Here is an 18,373-nt window from a genome sequence, read left to right as displayed (position 1 = left end):
AGAAAAACTCCACACATTAGAAGCAACAATTAAAGACAACCAAAACCCTCTAGACTCCCCAATCACATGGAAAGAACTGGCCACAAAAACAAAATCTCTCCACCTAAAGAAAGCCTGTGGTCCAGACAACATCAAAAATGAGGACTGTTTAAAATTAATACTGAATGTACCCAACGATGTACAACGACTGTTTAAATTAATATTGTTTAAACTAATATTGTATGTACCCAACGAAGGTCAAAATTGTTTGACACCTACAGAATGTTGGAAAACTGTACTTTTTGTTATGTAAGCTTTGGCAATATGGTTCCCTGTAAACTTTCATGCCAATAAAGCATTTGAATTGAATTGAATTGAATTGAGATAGATTGGGAGTGTGAGAGAGAGAGAGAGATTGGGAGTGTGAGAGAGAGAGAGACTGGGAGTGAGAGAGAGAGAGATTAGGAGTGTGAGAGAGAGAGATTAGGAGTGTGAGAGAGAGAGATTGGGAGTGTGAGAGAGAGATTGGGAGTGTGAGAGAGAGAGATTGCGAGTGTGAGAGAGAGAGATTGCGAGTGTGAGAGAGAGAGATTGGGAGTGTGAGAGAGAGAGATTGGGAGTGTGAGAGAGAGAGAGATTGGGAGTGTGAGAGAGAGAGAGATTGGGAGTGTGAGAGAGAGAGATTGGTAGTGTGAGAGAGAGAGCGATTGGGAGTGTGAGCGAGAGAGAGACTGGGAGTGAGAGAGATGGAGATTGGGAGTGTGAGAGAGAGAGATTGGGAGTGTGAGAGAGAGAGATTGGGAGTGTGAGAGAGAGAGAGATTGGGAGTGTGAGAGAGAGAAAGATTGGGAGTGTGAGAGAGAGAGATTGAGAGTGTGAGAGAGAGAGATTGGGAGTGTGAGAGAGAGAGAGATTGGGAGTCTGAGAGAGAGAGATAGATTGGGAGTGTGAGAGAGAGAGAGATTGGGAGTGTGAGAGAGAGAGAGAGATTGGGAGTGTGAGAGAGGGAGATTGGGAGTGTGAGAGAGAGAGATTGGGAGTGTGAGAGAGAGAGATTGGGAGTGTGCGAGAGAGATTGGTAGTGTGAGAGAGAGAGATTGGTAGTGTGAGAGCGAGAGATTGGGAGTGTGAGAGAGAGAGATTGGGAGTGTGAGAAAGAGAGATTGCGAGTGTGAGAGAGAGAGATTAGGAGTGTGAGAGAGAGAGATTGGGAGTGTGAGAGAGAGAGAGATTGGGATTGTGAGAGAGAGAAAGATTGGGAGTGTGAGAGAGAGAGAGATTGGGAGTGTGAGAGAGAGAGAGATTGGGAGTGTGAGAGAGAGAGAGATTGGGAGTGTGAGAGAGAGAGACTGGGCCACCGCGGCCGCTTACCTGATGGCTTTGCGTTGGGCTCTGGGGCAGGGCTGTTGACGCCGCGGGGAGGTTTTGTGTGCGGCAGCTCCCAGCACGGCCCGCCGCGGCCGGTGACCTGGTAGCTTTGGGTTGGGCTCTGGGGCGGGGCTGTTGATGCCGCGGGGAAGTTTTGTGCGTGGCGGCTCCCGGCACGGCCCGCAACTCAAGGCCCAGTCTTCCCGGGCTGCTAGGCCGCGCCCGGCACCGGCACAGCTGCTCAAAATGGCCGTCAAAGTAGGCGAGCCTCCGGGCGAAGGGCAGGGGATCACTTCATTTCCTACTGTTGCTAAATACAATTTAAAACTCAAATGAATTGTTATTTTCCTTAGTTCCCTAACACACAGAAATTGCGGAAAAAGAATCGTGAAGAATCAAGATGGCTGCCACTCACCTCGGTTCAGAATGATAAGGCCCGTCCACACACGCACCGATTGGTCAACCGTCAGGTCACTGAACTGTAGGATTGGTCAATCGTCAAGTCACTCAACATTCAACTGTAGGATGGCCCGCCCTCACGCGCAATGAACCCACTCCCGTGACACAGCGATTGGTCAAAAATCGGTGAACTGTCAGGCCGCTCGACCGCACGGTTGGTCAACCTTCACATCACTCAATGCTAATGAGCAAATGAGCAGAACTTTACCCATTTAATGAGCGGAATTTTGAACGTTTTTGGGATACCGTGGGCAATCGTAAGCTTTCTTTTGATGTGACGCGCGTGTAGGTACGCTCTATAACTTTCGAACATATAGAGAACCGACAGGCAGACAGACAGACAGACAGACAGAAGGGGTCTTTTATATATATATACTAGCTGGGGGTGCCCGGCGGTGCCGAGGCTTTTTTGAGGGCATGTTGTTGTTAGAAGAGAAAGAGGGAGCGACTGGGGGGAAGAGAGAAAGGGAAGGAGAGAGAGAGAGAGGGAAGGAGAGGGAAGGAGAGAGAGAGAGAGGGGAGGAGAGAGAGAGAGAGGGAAGGAGAGAGAGGGAAGGAGAGAGAGGGAAGGAGAGAGAGGGAAGGAGAGAGAGAGAGACTGGGAGTGAGAGAGCGAGAGAGAGAGACTGGGAGTGTGAGAGAGAGAGAGAGAGATTGGGAGTGTGAGAGAGAGAGATTGGGAGTGTGAGAGAGAGAGAGAGATTGGGAGTGTGAGAGAGAGAGATTGGGAGTGTGAGAGAGAGAGAGAGACTGGGAGTGTGAGATAGAGTGGGTGTGTGTGTGAGAGAGAGAGAGAGAGTGGGAGTGTGTGTGAGAGAGAGAGAGTGGGAGTGTGTGTGAGAGAGAGAGAGAGAGAGTGGGAGTGTGTGTGAGAGAGAGAGAGAGAGAGAGTGGGAGTGTGCGAGAGAGAGAGAGAGAGAGAGAGAGTGTGAGTGTGTGTGAGAGAGAGAGAGAGACTGGGAGTGTGTGAGAGAGAGAGACTGGGAGTGTGTGAGAGAGAGACTGGGAGTGAGAGAGAGAGAGAGACTGGGAGTGAGAGAGAGAGAGAGAGACTGGGAGTGTGTGAGAGAGAGAGAGAGAGAGTGTGGGTGTGTGAGAGAGAGAGAGAGAGTGGGAGTGGGAGAGAGAGAGAGAGAGACTGGGAGTGTGAGAGAGAGACTGGGAGTGAGGGAGAGCAAAGAGAGAGAGAGACTGGGAGTGTGAGAGAGAGAGATTGGGAGTGTGAGAGAGAGAGATTGGGAGTGTGAGAGAGAGAGATTGGAAGTGAGAGAGAGAGAGAGAGAGAGAGAGACAGAGAGACCTAACCCGTGCTGACTGGGAGACAGCACAAAAGATGAGCTGCTGAGATTTAGTGTTTTTTAGTGTCTAATGTGGGGAAAAAAGGTTACATTTAAGTATTAATTTTTGCTAAGTTAGTTCATTTTAGTTTATTTCTATTTAGTTTAAGTTTAAGGTTAGTTTAAACACAGAAAGAAAAGAAGAAAAAAAAACCGGAAAAAAAAAGAGCGCCAAAGACGGGACCCGAAAAAAAAAAGGAAAAAAAAACAATCAGAGGAAATTAGAAAACAAACAAAAAAAGAAGAGCCAAAGCAAAAAGGAATAAGGGAAGAAATATACAAAACAAAGAAAAACCTGAACAGCGGCCGCAGCAGCAGCCGAAGCGAGGGGACACGGCGAAGGCCGCACGGAGACGCAGCCGGAGCGAGGTGACTTGGCCGCATCGAGTTCGGGGAGGCCGCACGGAGACGCAGCGACAGCCGGAACGAGGGGATTCGGCTGCATCGAGCTCGGGGAAGCCGCACGGAGACGCAGCGGCAGCCGGAACGAGGTGACTCGACCGCATCGGGCTCGGGGAAGCCGCACGGAGACGCAGCGGCAGCCGGAACGAGGTGACTCTACCGCATCGGGCTCGGGGAAGCCGCACGGAGACGCAGCGGCAGCCGGAATGAGGGGACTCGGCTGCATCGAGCTCGGGAAGGCCGCACGGAGACGCAGCGTCAGTCAGAGCGGCGACTCCAGAACGGCGGCCGGAACACAGGACCGTGGAGGAGCCAGACCGAGACAGAGGCCTGGAGACCTCCCAGGTGCAGACAGTGACCGAGGCAAAGCGAATTCGAGGAGGCGAAGTGACTCGGGACGCAGCCCAGCAATCCAGCAATCAGCACAGCAGAGGGGACTCGGGCCGCAGCCGAGCAATCCATCACCCGGCACAGCCGAGGGGACTCGGGCCGCAGCCCAGCAATCCTGCAACCAAACGGGAATGAGAAAACCAAGACTGTGAGTACAGGGCCCAGGGAGGGAGACTGAAGCCAGGGAAAGGTCCGAGGAGCCAGGCCGAGACAGAGGCCCAGAGACCTCTGAGGGGGAGGGGAACAGCCCAGAGGCACCGTGAAACAGCAGCTCACAGACTCAGACCTGGGAAGGGTGAACCCAGGAGCCGAGGCCCAGGGACCACGGGGTCGGAGAGGGGGACCGGGAAAGATCGCGAACAGGGAGGGGGAAACACCAAACCCGGGGCCCCAGAAAAGCTTATTCTAAGATACCAAAAATGAGCGAATCAGAAGAGCCACAACAGCCCCCGAGGGACACTGAGAGCAACCGCTTCCAGATTCCCCCCAACATCAAAAAAAATGCTATAAAATCGATCAAGCATGATCAGATGAGAGAAAAACCAGAAACTCTTTTTGCTGACTGGTACAACAATGGGACAAAAAGTAACCTCATTTTCTACTCAGATCAGCCAGCGGCTTGGATCACAGCAATAAAATCACACTATAACAGTGTTAAGCTAGAAAATACCGCAAATGGGTCCAAAATGAAAATTAACACACCAGGAGACAAGGCAACCACGACTGTCAACGTATACAATACCAGAACAATATTAGTGCAAGGCAACCTCGACAAATTTGTAACGGCCTTCAGGACACTGAAAGGATTAACTAAGAGGGGAAGGAACAGCCTCAGAGTGGCCAGCACTCCCCCCAACATTGACAACTTACCAGGAGGAAATCTGCCTGGTCAGGAGGTGAACGAGCCACACAGTTCAAACCAGACACTAACCCCGGGGACCCACAGCCACACGATACAACTGACAAACCCCAGCATAACTAGCAGGAAGGAAGCCACACATAGTCCCCCTACCAATCCCAGCTCACCAAGAGAAGAGCAGCATAGCCAGGAAGTGAGTGAGCCTTCCAGGGCCGACCAGACACATACCCCGGGATCACACAGCCAGATACAACTAAAAGATAAATTTAATCAATTAGAGATAGAGATGGTTAAACTTAGAGAGGAGTTCCTCAAAATGAATCACGAACAAAAGCAGGAGAGGGAGAGACACAAGAGAGAGCTGAATCTACTTGAGAACCAGGTGAATCTACTTGGGAATCGGGTGAAAGAGCTGCAGGAAAAAGAAGAGAGCCATAGAAGAGAGATAACACCATTAGACCAGCAACCAGAGGCTAGAGATAAGACAAGACAGAGCCGGACGGAACGGCTGCACTCCCACACGGAACAAACGCAGCAGACACACAATACAAGGGGTGCCACACAGACCGACCAGCATACTGATTCTCAATCTTCCCCCACCACCGTGGAACCACAAGTGAGCCGCTCACAAGAGGAACGCACACACCAGACACCCCAGCCCAGCACACACACTATGAGTCCAGGCGAAAGCCACCAGACAGTAAACACAAACAGGCTGACATCGTAATACTCATAGACTCAAATGGGAAATTTCTATGGGAGAAAAAGCTCTTCCCTAGAAGTAAAGTAGAAAAGATCTGGTGCCCAACAACAGACAGAGCCATGGGATGGCTGACCAAAGCCCGATTAGGCTCCCCCCAACACATAATAATACACACGGGCACAAATGACCTAAAGGCCCAACAGAAAGAGGTAGCAACATCGCTCAGAGCAATGATTAGGAAGGCAAGCAGTACATTTCCAAACACTAGAATCACTGTTTCCACAATATTGCCGAGAACAGACTTTAACAGCAACGCAATTCATGAGATAAATGCCAGCATAGCAAGAGACTGTGAATCAAAACACAACGTGCACCTGGCCCAACACCCCACCCTCGATGAGGAATGTCTTTACGACCACGTCCACATCCAAAGGAAAAGAATATCGATCTTTGCTAAAGCCCTGAAGGATGTCGCTTTTAACCGGGTCCATACCCAGACTCCAAGAGGACCCCCCCCCCGACCACCAGAGATCAGCGGGGTACATATCAGGACCACTACAAAGACCACCACCACACCAACCGAGACCAGAGAGGATCCCGATGCAAAACAGCAATATCAGACCTGCACCACTGCTGTCCCACAGGGGAACAGGACCGCTCCCAGCCAGACAGAGGGAGAGGTGCACAGGACGTACGCAATACCTCAGACAGAGACAATCCATTAAGAGACAATAAGCAGATGTGCAGCAGCACCTACTTCCGCCTTATGGATCAAGGACTAATTAATAGAAAGAACTGTAACCAAATAGTATTAACTTTTATAGACAACTGAAGTGATTTTTTTTCCCACACTTAGACACGACAAACACGTACCACTCTTTAACCTATCATAGTAAGAGATCAAACTTAACATGAAATCCTTATATATTTCGACCTGGAATATCCAAGGTCTACGCTCTTCGGTGCTAGACGTGAAGAGTAGGACCCCAGAGTTCATAGGTGAAACTAAAGATCTAGATATTATCATTTTACAGGAAACTTGGTATAAAGGAAAAGGACACACTGGCTGTCCCCAAGGGTACACTGAGCTGGTGGTCCCCTCCAATAAATTACCAAGTGTAACCCAAGGCAGAGACTCTGGAGGCATACTGATCTGGTTTAAAACAGAACTTAAGAATTACATCAAACTTATAAAAAAGGGCGAAAACCACATGTGGCTAAAAATTGAGAGGGAGATTATCTCAAACACCCAAGATGTTTACATTTGCGCACTTTATATCCCTCCAATTGATTCCCCGTACTTTAAAGAGGACACCTTCTCCAACATAGAGGGGGAAATTATCCAATACCAGGCCCAGGGGAACGTGTTGATCTGTGGGGACCTCAATTCAAGAACGGGCGAAGAACCAGACTTCACCAATAATCAGGGAAACAATTACGTATTCGGGAATAACCACTTTGACATCCCTTCCCTTCCATACAGGCATAACTGCGACAAGCAGACAAATACCAACGGAAAACAGCTACTACAGCTCTGTCGAAACCTGGGTCTGTACATTGTCAATGGTAGGTTCATAGGAGACCTCCTAGGAAGATCGACCTATTGCTCACCTCTTGGCTGCAGCACAGTAGACTACATGATTCCAGATTTGGACCCATCCTCTTTCAGAGCATTCACAGTCAAACCACAAACAACACTGTCAGACCACAGTCAAATTACTATGTATCTCAAAAAGACAGAAACAAACAACATAGAAACACAACCCAGTAAACTGTACAACACCAAAAAATCGTACAGATGGGCCAAAAACGACACGGAAAAATACCAGAACTCAATTAGCAATGCATCAACTCAAGCTCTCTTGGACACCTTTCTGGATAACATATACACTCACAATAAAGAAGGCGTAAACCAGGCAGTTATTAACCTAAACAATACTTTTGATAATTTGGCAACAAGTGCAAACTTGAAAGCTCGCAAGAACAAACCCAAAACAAAAAACTATGAAAAATGGTTTGACCCAGATTGCCATAACATGAGGAAAAAACTTAGAAAAATATCAAACCAAAAACACAGACATCCAGAAAACGAGGAATTACGCCTTACTTATTGTCAGACACTAACACAATACAGAAACACACTCAGAACCAAAAAAGAGCAATATATTAAGAATACACTCAGCTCCATTGAGGAATCCATTGATTCCAATTGTTTCTGGGACAACTTGAATACACTACACAAAAAACAACACGACGCATTGGCCATTCAAAATGGGGACACATGGGTAAACCACTTTGAAAAATTATACCAGAAAAACGCACTAAGACCAGAGCAACACCAAATATGCAAAAAACTGGAAAAGCTAGAAATGGCCATAAAAGATAACCAAAACCCGCTAGACTCCATAATAACAGAAAAAGAACTTTTTGAAAAACTCAAGGACCTGCGACCAGGAAAAGCTTGCGGGACAGACGGCATACTAAACGAGATGATTAAACATACAGACGACAAAATGAAACTGGCTATCCTAAAACTCTTCAACTTGGTTCTGAGTGTCGGTTATTTCCCTGATATCTGGAACAAAGGACTCATAATGCCCATATACAAAAGTGGGGACAAAATCGACCCAAACAACTATCGAGGCATCTGTGTAAACAGTAACCTGGGGAAGGTACTCTGTAGCATCATAAACAAAAGACTTATAAACTTCCTTGAGGAGCACAATGTCTTGAGTAAAAGCCAAATTGGATTCCTGCCAAACTATAGAACATCAGATCATATCTTCATCCTACAGACCCTAATTGACAAACACGTTCACCATAACAAAAGCAAAATCTACGCATGCTTTATAGATTTCCAGAAGGCTTTCGACTCCATCTGGCATGACGGTTTATTCCTGAAACTTATCGAAAGCGGGGTAGGAGGAAAAACATATGATGTAATTAAATCAATGTATACAAACAACAAATGTGCAGTTAAGATTGGAGACAAACAAACAAAATACTTCCCACAGAGGCGGGGGGTGACGCAGGGCTCGCCAATCTCACCGACACTCTTTAATATTTACATAAATGAATTGGCAAAACTACTTGAACAATCCACAGCACCCGGCCTCACCCTATATGAATCCAAGGTTAAATTCCTCCTCTATGCAGACGACCTGGTTCTGCTGTCACCAACTAAGGAGGGTCTACAGCAGAACCTGGGCCTGCTGGAGTCGTACTGCCAGACTTGGGCCCTGACAATAAATCCCCAAAAAACCAAAGTCCTTGTGTTCCAGCAAAGATCCAAACATCAGGGACCCAAAATAAATTTCACACTAGGAACAACCAAAATTGAACAAACCACTAACTACACATACTTGGGCTTAAAAATCAGTTCTACGGGAAACTTGAAACTGGCTGTGAATGAACTGAAAGAGAAAGCAAGAAGGGCTTTCTATGCCATCAAAAAATCAATCCAAATAGAAATGCCAATTAGCATTTGGCTCAAAATTTTCAAATCAGTAATTGAATCAATTGCACTCTATGGCAGTGAGGTGTGGGGACCGCTAACACAACAAGAATTTGCAAAATGGGACAAACACCCAATTGAGATCCTACATGCAGACTTCTGTAAAAGTATCCTCCGGACTCAAAGGAAAACAGTAAACAATGCATGCAGGGCGGAACTAGGCCAATATCCATTAATAATCACTATCCAAAAAAGAGCCACCAAATTTTGGAATCACCTACAAATGAGCAACCCCCAATGCTATCACTATGACGCCCTGAAATGCCAAGAGCTGACCATAAAGAAGAATACCCTCAGTCAACTAGTCCTGGGACTCAGTGAAGTAACTACTAACAATACTAACAACAACCAGCCCCAGGACAGTGACAGGGTAACACAAAGAATTCGACCCAACACAATCGTCGCTAAGCAAAAGGAAAAATATCTGACATATTGGGCAGAAACAACAAAAACCCAAAGCAAACTCAATTGCTACTTGGCCCTAAACAGACAATACAACATAGCTGATTACCTGACCATGGTAAAGGATAACAAACTGAGAAGAACCTTGACAAGGTACAGACTTAGCGAACATAGCCTAGCGATCGAAAAAGGCAGACACAGGCAGACCAGGCTGCCAAGAGAAGACAGGATATGCTCTCACTGCAGTCAGGGAGTAGTGGAGACAGAGATGCACTTCCTCACAGCCTGTGGAAAATATCAGGGCATCAGGGAGAATTTCTACCAAAAATTCTCACAAATATGCCATGAATTCAGAAATCTGAATGACAACCAAAAACACCCATACCTACTGGGGGAGGAGAGAAGCTGTGTAACACTGGCGGCACACTATGTTACAGCTTGCCATGAACAGAGGGACAACCAGTAAACTAAGAAAAGAGTATATATAAATAATGCGATTATATATTTATACACTCAGGGATATACCTGTTTATACAATGTATGAATAGAACTGCGTTTATGTGTTCAACCATAAATGTATTATGATGCTTTGGCAACATAAGATGTACCTTATCATGCCAATAAAGCGATTTGAATTTGAATTTGAATTTGAGTGTGAGAGAGAGAGATTGGGAGTGTGAGAGATTGGGAGTGTGAGAGAGAGAGGTTGGGAGTGTGAGAGAGAGAGAGATTGGGAGTGTGAGAGAGAGAGATTGGGAGTGAGAGAGAGATTGGGAGTGTGAGAGAGAGAGAGAGATTGGGAGTGTGAGAGAGAGATTGGGAGTGTGAGTGAGAGAGAGAGAGAGAGACTGAGAAAAACCTTGACAAGTACAGACTTAGCGAACATAGCCTAGCGATCGAAAAAGGCAGACACAGGCAGACCAGGCTGCCAAGAGAGGACAGGATATGCTCTCACTGCAGTCAGGGAGTAGTGGAGACAGAGATGCACTTCCTCACAGCCTGTGGAAAATATCAGGGCATCAGGGAGAATTTCTACCAAAAATTCTCACAAAAATGCCCTGAATTCAGAAATCTGAATGACAACCAAAAACTCCCATACCTACTGGGGGAGGAGAGAAGCTGTGTAGCACTGGCAGCACACTATGTTACAGCTTGCCATGAACAGAGGGACAACCAGTAAACTAAGAAAAGAGTATATATAAATAATGCGAAAGTATATTTATACACTCAGGGATATACCTGTTCATACACTGTATGAATAGAACTGTGTTTATGTGTTCAACCATGAATGTATTTTGATGCTTTGGCAACATAAGATGTACCTTATCATGCCAATAAAGCGATTTGAATTTGAATTTGAATTTGAGAGATTGGGAGTGTGAGAGAGAGAGATTGGGAGTGTGAGAGAGAGAGATTGGGAGTGTGAGAGAGAGAGATTGGGAGTGTGAGAGAGAGAGAGATTGGGAGTGTGAGCGAGAGAGAGATTGGGAGTGTGAGAGAGAGAGAGATTGGGAGTGTGAGAGAGAGAGATTGGGCGTGTGAGAGAGAGAGACTGGGCCGCCGCGGCCGCTCACCTGATGGCTTTGGGTCGGGCTCTGGGGCGGGTCTGTTGACGCCGCGGGGAGGTTTTGTGCGCCGCAGCTCCCGCCACGGCCCGCCGCGGCTGGTGACCTGGTAGGCATTGGGTCGGGCTCTCGGGCGGGGCTGTTGATGCCGCGGGGAGGTTTTGTGCGCGGCGGCTCCCGGCACGGCCCGCCGTGGCCGGTGACCTGGTAGCTTTGGGTCGGGCTCTGGGGCGGGGCTGTTGACGCCGCGGGGAAATTTTTTGCGCCCCGGCTCCCGGCACGGCCCACAACTCAAGGCCCAGGCTTCCCGGGCTGCTAGGCCGCGCCCGGCGCCGGCACAGCTGCTCAAAATGGCCGTCAAAGTAGGCGAGCCTCTGGGCGAAGGGCAGGGGATCACTTCATTTCCTCCTGTTGCTAAATACAATTTAAAACTCAAATGAATTGTTATTTTCCTTAGTTCCCTAACAAACAGAAAGTGTGGGAAAAAAATCGTGAAGAATCAAGATGGCGGCCACTCACCTCGGTTCAGAATGATAAGGCCCGCCCACACACGCCGTCAGGTCACTGAACTGTAGGATTGGTCAATCGTCAAGTTACTCAACATTCAAATGTAGGATGGCCCACCCTCACGTGCAATGAACCCGCCCCCGTGACGCAGCGATTGGTCAACCGTCGGTCAACTGTCAGGCCGCTCGACCGCACGATTGGTCAACCTTCACATCACTCAATGCTAATGAGCAAATGAGCGGAACTTTTCCCATTTAATGAGCGGAATTTTAAACGTTTTTGGGATACCGTTGGCACGATTTTTGTCTGACGGAAAAGTAAATACACCTATGACCGGTCCATAACCGTAATCTTTTGATATGATGCGCGTGTAGGTACGCTCTATAACTTTTGAACGTATAGAGAACTGACAGACAGACAGACAGACAGACAGAAGAGGTCTTTTATATGTATACTAGCTGGGGGTGCCTGGCGGTGCCGAGGCTTTTTTGAGGGCATGTTGTTGTTGGAAGAGAGAGAGGGATCGACTGGGGGGAAGAGAGAGAGGGGAGGAGAGAGAGAGAGAGGGAAGGAGAGGGAAGGAGAGAGAGAGAGAGGGAAGGAGAGAGAGAGAGAGGGAAGGAGAGAGAGGGAAGGAGAGAGAGGGAAGGAGAGAGAGGGAAGGAGAGAGAGAGAGAGAGAGACTGGGAGTGTGAGAGAGAGAGAGAGAGATTGGGAGTGTGAGAGAGAGAGATTGGGAGTGTGAGAGAGAGAGAGAGATTGGGAGTGTGAGAGAGAGAGATTGGGAGTGTGAGAGAGAGAGAGAGAGACTGGGAGTGTGAGAGAGAGAGAGAGAGACTGGGAGTGTGAGGTAGAGTGGGAGTGTGTGAGAGAGGGAGAGAGAGAGAGTGGGAGTGTGTGTGAGAGAGAGACAGAGTGGGAGTGTGTGAGAGAGAGAGAGAGAGAGAGTGGGAGTGTGTGTGAGAGAGAGAGAAAGAGTGGGAGTGTGTGTGAGAGAGAGAGAGAGAGAGTGGGAGTGTGTGTGAGACAGAGAGAGAGAGAGAGAGTGGGAGTGTGTGAGAGAGAGAGAGAGAGAGAATGGGAGTGTGTGTGAGAGAGAGAGAGACTGGGAGTGTGTGAGAGAGAGAGACTGGGAGTGTGTGAGAGAGAGATTGGGAGTGAGAGAGAGAGAGGCTGGGAGTGAGAGAGAGAGAGAGAGACTGGGAGTGGGAGAGAGAGAGAGAGACTGGGAGTGTGAGAGAGAGAGAGACTGGGAGTGAGAGAGAGCAGAGAGAGAGAGAGACTGGGAGTGTGAGAGAGAGAGATTGGGAGTGTGAGGGAGAGAGATTGGGAGTGTGAGAGAGAGAGATTGGGAGTGAGAGAGAGAGACTGGGAGTGTGAGAGAGAGAGAGATTGGGAGTGTGAGAGAGAGAGATTGGGAGTGTGAGAGAGAGAGATTGGGAGTGTGAGAGAGAGAGAGATTGGGAGTGAGAGAGAGATTGGGAGTGTGAGAGAGAGAGAGATTGGGAGTGAGAGAGAGATTGGGAGTGTGAGAGAGAGAGAGATTGGGAGTGTGAGAGAGAGATTGGGTGTGTGAGAGAAAGATTGGGAGTGTGAGTGAGAGAGAGAGATTGGGAGTGAGAGAGAGAGAGATTGGGAGTGAGAGAGAGAGAGAGATTGGGAGTGTGAGAGAGAGAGAGATTGGGAGTGTGACAGAGAGAGAGATTGGGAGTGTGAGAGAGAGAGAGACTGGGAGTGTGAGAGAGAGAGGTTGGGAGTGTGAGAGAGAGAGATTGGTAGTGTGAGAGAGAGAGAGACTGGGAGTGTGAGAGAGAGTGGGAGTGTGAGAGAGAGAGAGAGAGTGGGAGTGTGTGAGAGAGAGAGACAGAGATAGTGGGAGTGTGTGAGAGGGAGAGACAGAGATTGGGAGTGTGTGTGAGAGAGAGAGAGAGAGTGGGAGTGTGTGTGTGAGAGAGAGAGAGAGAGAGTGTGAGTGTGTGAGTGAGAGAGAGAGTGGGAGTGTGTGTGTGAGAGAGAGAGAGACTGGCAGTGTGATAGAGAGAGAGACTGGGAGTGTGAGAGAGAGAGAGAGACTGGGGTACAGCTTGCCATAAACAGAGGGACAACCAGTAAACCTAAGAAAAGAGTATTTACAAATTATACGAATGTATACTTATACACTCAGGGATATATCTGTTTATACACTGTATGAATAGATCTGCATTTATGTGTTCAACCATAAATGTATTTCGATGCTTTGGCAACATAAGATGTATCTTATCATGCCAATAAAGCGATTTGAATTGAATTGAAAATTGACTGGGAGTGTGAGAGAGAGAGAGTGAGAGAGAGAGAGACTGGGAGTGTGAGAGAGAGAGAGAGAGAGAGAGAGAGACTGGGAGTGAGAGAGAGGCTGGGAGTGAGAGAGAGAGAGAGAGAGAGACTGGGAGTGTGAGAGAGCGAGAGAGAGTGTGTGTGTGAGAGAGAGAGAGAGACTGGGAGTGTGTGTGAGAGAGAGATTGGGAGTGTGAGTGAGAGAGAGAGATTGGGAGTGTGAGAGGGAGAGAGATTGGGAGTGTGAGAGAGAGAGAGATTGGGAGTGTGAGAGAGAGAGAGATTGGGAGTGAGAGAGAGAGAGAGAGATTGGGAGTGTGAGAGAGAGAGAGACTGGGAGTTTGAGAGAGAGACTGGGAGTGTGAGAGAGAGAGAGACTGGGAGTGTGAGAGAGAGAGAGACAGGGGGTGTGAGAGAGAGAGAGAGAGACTGGGAGTGTGAGAGAGAGAGATTGGGAGCGTGAGAGAGAGAGAGATTGGGAGTGAGGGAGAGAGAGAGAGACTGAGAGTGTGAGAGAGAGAGATTGGAAGTGTGAGAGAGAGAGATTGGGAGCGTGAGAGAGGGAGATTGGGAGTGTGAGAGAGAGAGATTGGGAGTGTGAGAGAGAGATTGGGAGTGAGAGAGAGAGAGGGATTGGGAGTGTGAAAGAGGGAGATTGGGAGTGTGAGAGAGAGAGATTGGGAGTGTGAGAGAGAGATTGGGAGTGTGAGAGAGAGAGAGATTGGGAGTGTGAGAGAGAGAAAGATTGGGAGTGTGAGAGAGAGAGATTGGGAGTCTGAGACAGAGAGATTGGGAGTGTGAGAGAGAGAGATTGGGAGTGTGAGAGAGAGAGAGAGAGATTGGAAGTGTGAGAGAGAGAGAGAGATTGGGAGTGTGAGAGAGAGAGAGAGATTGGGAGTGAGAGAGAGAGAGATTGGGATTGTGAGAGAGAGAGAGAGATTGGGAGTGTGAGAGAGAGAGAGACTGGGCCGCCACGGCCGCTCTCCTGATGGCTTTGGGTCGGGGTCTGTGGCGGGGCTGTTGACGCCGCGGGGAGGTATTGTGCGCGGCACCTCCCGGCACGGCCCGCCGCGGCCGGTAACCTGGTGGCTTTGGGTCGGTCTCTCAGGTGGGGCTGTTGACGCCGCGGGGAAGTTTTGTGCGCGGCAGCTCCCGGCTTGGCCCGCCGCGGCCGGTGACCTGGTGGCTTTGGATCGGGCTCTGGGGCGTGGCTGTTGACGCCGCGGGGAAATTTTGTGCGCGGCGGCTCCCGGAACGGCCCGCAACTCAAGGCCCAGGCATCCCGGAATGCTAGGCCACGCCCGGAGCCGGCACAGCCACTCGAAATGGCTGTCAAAGTAGGCGAGCCTGCGGGCGAAGGGCAGGGCATCACTTCATTTCCTACTTTTGCTACATACAATTTAAAACTCAAATAAGTTGTTATTTTCCTTATTTCCCTAACACACAGAAAGTGTGGGAAAAAAATCGTGAAGAATCAAGATGGCGGCCACTCACCTCGGTTCAGAATGATAAGGCCCGCCCACACACGCACTGATTGGTCAACCTTCAGGTCACTGCACTGTAGGATTGTTCAATCTTCAAGTCACTCAACACTCAACTGTAAGATGGCCCGCCCGCACGCGCAATGAACCCGCCCCCGTGATGCAGCGACTGGCCAACCGTCGGTCAACTGTCAGGTCGCTCGACTGCACGATTGGTCAACCTTCACGTCACTCAATGCTAATGAGCAAATCAGCGGAACTTTTCCCATTTAATGAGCGGAATTTTGAACGTTTTTTGGATACCGTGGGCACGATTTTTGTCTGACGGAAAAGTAAATATGCCTATGACCGGTCCGCAATCGTAAGCTTTCTTTTGATGTGACGCGCGTGTAGGTACACTCTATAACTTTCGAACGTATAGAGAACAGACAGACAGACAGACAGACAGAAGAGGTCTTTTATATATATAGATAGACTAGCTGGGGGTGCCCGGCGGTCCCGAGGCTTTTTTGAGGGCATGTTGTTGTTGGAAGAGAGAGAGGGAGCGACTGGGGGGGAAGAGAGAGAGCGACTGGGGGGGGTTGAGAGAGAGCGACTGGGGGGAAGAGAGAGAGAGCGACTGGGGGGAAGAGACAGAGCGACTGGGGGGAAGAGAGAGAGCGACTGGGGGGAAAAGAGAGAGCGACTGGGGGGAAGAGAGAGAGCGACTGGGGGAAGAGAGAGAGCGACTGGGGGGAAGAGAGATAGCGAGAGACGGGGGGAGTGAGCGTGACTGGGGGGGAAGAGAGAGAGCGACTGGGGGGGAAGAGAGCGAGAGACTGGGGGAAGAGAGAGAGCGAGAGACGGGGAAGAGAGAGAGTAAGAGACTGGGGGGAAGAGAGAGAGAGCGAGAGACTGGGGGGAAGAGAGTGAGCGACTGGGGGGAAGGGGGAGGAAGGGGAAGGGGGAGGAAGGGGAAGGGGGAGGAAGGGGAAGGGGGAGGAAGGGGAAGGGGCAGGAAGGGAAGGGGGAGGAAGGGAAGGGGGAGGAAGGGAAGGGGGAGGGAGGGGGAGGGAAGGGGGGAGGGAGTGGGAGGGAGGAGGGGGAGGGAAGGGGGGAGGGGAAGGGAAAGGGGGGGAGGGGGAGGGAAGGGGAGGGGGAGGGAAGGGGGAGGGGGAGGGGGGAGGGGGAGGGAAGGGGGGAGGGGGGGAAAGGTGGAGTGAAGGGGGAGGGGGAGGGGAGGGGGAGGGAAGCGGGGAGGGGGAGGGAAGGGGGTGGGGGAGGGGAGGGGGAGGGAAGGGGGGAGGGGGAGGGAATGGGGGAGGGGGAGGGTGGAGGGGAGGGAAGGTGGGAGGGGGAGGGAAAGGGGGAGGGAAGGGGGAGGGGAGGGGGTGGGAAGGGGGGAGGGGGTGGGGTTGAGGGGGGTTGGGGAAGGGGGGAGGGGGAGGGGGGAGGGAAGGGGGAAGGGGGAGGGGGAGGGAAGGGGGGAGGGGGGGAGGGAAGGGGGAGCAGGAGGTGGTGAGGGAAGGGGGAGAGGGGAGGGGGAGAGGGGAGGGGGAGGGAATGGGGGCAGGGAAAGGAGGGGGAGAAGGTGGGGGAGGGAGGAGACGGGGAGGGGGGGAGAAGGTGGGAGAGGGGGGAGGGAGGAGAGGGGGGGAGGGGAGGGAGAGAGGAGAGGCAGAGGGAAGGAGAGAGAGAGAGAGAGAGGGTAGGAGAGAGAGAGAGAGAGGGAAGGAAGGAGAGAGAGACAGAGAGAGTAAGGGAAGGAGAGAGAGAGAGGGAAGGAGAGAGAGGCAGAGAAAAGGAAGGAGAGAGAGAGAGAGATTGGGAGTGTGAGAGAGAGAGATTGGGAGTGTGAGAGAGAGAGAGGTTGGGAGTGTGAGAGAGAGATTGGGAGTGTGAGAGAGAGAGAGATTGGGAGTGTGAGAGAGAGAGAGATTGGGAGTGTGAGAGAGAGAGAGATTAGGAGTGTGAGAGAGGGAGAGATTGGGAGTGTGAGAGAGAGAGAGATTGGGAGTGTGAGAGGGAGAGATTGGGAGTGTGAGAGAGAGAGATTGGGAGTGTGAGAGAGAGAGATTGGGAGTGAGAGAGAGAGAGAGATTGGGAGTGTGAGAGAGAGAGAGACTGGGAGTTTGAGAGAGATAGATTGGGAGTTTGAGAGAGAGAGAGATTGGGAGTGCGAGAGAGAGAGAGATTGGGAGTGAGAGAGAGAGAGATTGGGAGTGTGAGAGAGAGATTGGGAGAGTGAGAGAGAGAGATTGGGAGTGAGAGAGAGAGCACTAAACTTCCTAAATCACCTCAAATCTAGCTCCCCAGACACCCTTCATTTCAAAGCCTTTCAGACCCAAGAGCTAAACCCAGAAAAGAGTCCCCTGAGTCAGCTGCTACTGAAACTAAGTACTCAGCCGGACCCTGACCAGCCCCAGACCAACACAGCCGTCCAAACACCAATCCGAGTGAACCAAATCATTAAAAAATGCAAAGAAACCTACCTGGAACATTGGAACAAAATAACCGAAAGCCAAAGCAGATTAGAATGTTACCGGGCCCTAAAAAGAGAATATAAACTGGCAGACTACCTCACGACCATCAGAGACACAAAACAGAGACAGACCCTCACCAGGTACAGACTAAGCGACCACCAACTGGAAATTGAAAAAGGCAGATACAAGAAATCCTGGCAGCCTAGAGAGAATAGAATATGCGATCAATGTCTGGCTGGCGAGGTTGAAACAGAAATGCATTTCCTCCTAAAATGCGAAAAATTCAACACATCAAGAAACATATTATTCAACAAGCTAAGCCAAACAACCCCAGATTTCAAGGAATTGGATGATCTGTCAAAATTGAGATTAGTCCTAGGAGAAGGAGACAGACCATACCTTGGGGCCAAATATGTAACAACATGTCACAACCTGAGGACTGTTTAAAATTAAGACTGTTTAAAATTAATATTGAACGTACCAAATGAAGTACAAAGACTGTTTAAAATTAATATTGTTTAAAAGTAATATTGTATGTACCCAACAAATGTCAAATCGATTGACACCTACAGAATGTTAGAAAACTGTACCTTTTTGCAATGTAAGCTTTGGCAATATGGTTCTCTGTAAAC

The sequence above is a fragment of the Somniosus microcephalus genome, chromosome 5 (genome assembly GCF_052327205.1).
Source record: "Somniosus microcephalus isolate GS21.2 chromosome 5, FLI_Smic_1.0, whole genome shotgun sequence".
Lineage (NCBI taxonomy): Eukaryota > Metazoa > Chordata > Chondrichthyes > Squaliformes > Somniosidae > Somniosus > Somniosus microcephalus.
This window is presented reverse-complemented; position numbering follows the sequence as displayed.